This window comes from Orycteropus afer, unplaced genomic scaffold (genome assembly GCF_000298275.1).
Source record: "Orycteropus afer afer isolate SDZICR_OR568_19922 unplaced genomic scaffold, OryAfe1.0 scaffold00438, whole genome shotgun sequence".
Lineage (NCBI taxonomy): Eukaryota > Metazoa > Chordata > Mammalia > Tubulidentata > Orycteropodidae > Orycteropus > Orycteropus afer.
Window position 1 is genome coordinate 1,912,660 of NW_006922025.1, and position 1,561 is coordinate 1,914,220.

The following is a 1,561-nucleotide window of genomic DNA, read 5'->3' on the forward strand; positions in this document are numbered from 1 at the left end:
GTATAGTGCCTACGGCACTTGACTGCTAACCAGAAGGCCGGCAGTTTAAACCTACCAGCCACTCCTCAGAAGGAAGATTGGGCAATCTATTTCCATATAAATATGGCCTCGGAAACTCAAGGAGGGGTTGCTATGAGTCAAAATAAGCTTGATAGCATGAATAAAATTAGTGAAGACTAAAAAATGATAGCACCGAGCGTTTGCAAGGGTATGACCAAATGTGTGTGCCACAGGAGTTGGAAATATAAAAGTATACACCACAGTTCTAGAGGCTGACTTGGCAATATCTATAAAGACCTTTCAAAGATAGTCATTTGACCTATAGTATTCCTACTTGTAGGAAACTATAGAAATACTTAGAAAAATGCAAAGAGATTTATGTTGTTGTTGTTGTTGTTAAGCGCCATCCAGTCATTTCTGACTCATAGCAACCCCATGCACAGCAGAACGAAAGAGATTTATAGTCATCATTATATCATTTATAATATGAAGGGAAAAAATAAGCAACAAATTAAATGGGCAATTCAGGAGTAGTTAAATAAATTATGGTGCTTCCATATTCTGGGATACTAGGTAGTTATTAAAAATCACATTACAAAAAAAATTAATGATATGGGAAATGCCTGCAATGATTGGTTGGCAAGAGTGCTACGACAGCAGTGAAAATGAAATATGATCCCAGGAAAGACGCTAAGTGGTAGATACTTTGGATGAGCAGAGCTTAGACTGAGGGAACCATGTGACATAAGGAAAGGGTGTGAGATTCTGGAACCCTAGGTATTAGTCCAGACTCTGTGATGGTCTGTGTGTCCATAAAAGAACAGGGAAAGAGGGAACTTCTGTGAATACTTCTTAACCTCTCCATCTCTTTTGAAAAGTCATCCTTTTTACAGGGAATTTCCCACAGTATAAGCACCTATTGCCTGAATGAGAAGTCTAGAACCAAGAGTACCAGCCTCCCTTGCAACCAGGGCAAAGTCATGTGGCCTGGCTCTGTAAATCATATATGCCCACATGAGATTTTAGTTTGGATGAGAGCAACATGAGGAAGAGAAGCCAAATGGGCATCATTTTCTGATGAGAATATCTAAGGGTCTATCCAACTATCTGGATGGGGAGTGAGAGAGGCTGTTAGCATCTGCATTGCCTGTATCAGCCAGTGGCAGCATAATGATTCACGGGGAAAGTCCCACAAGGTGGATGAATTTTGTTTTCTGGTTGTGGAGTTTCCAAGTGTGACTCAGTCCCCTTCAAGATTCTGTGAAGGAGTTACCTGATACCCAATTTTAAAAATTCCTTTTCTGCTTTAATTAGTTAACGTGAGTTAGTTTGGTGCCTTACAACCAAGCACATTGACTGATTCAGACTCACTATAGTTTCAGGACTTACTATGTGCTCAGTACTTTAAACACATTTATCTAATTTCATCCTCCTTTATAGATCCCTGGGTGGTACAAATGCTTAAGGGCTCAGTTGCTAACCAAAAGGTTGGCAGTTCAAATCTACCCAGAGGCACCTCAGAAGAAAGTCTTGGTGATCTACTTCTGAAAGGTGACAACCA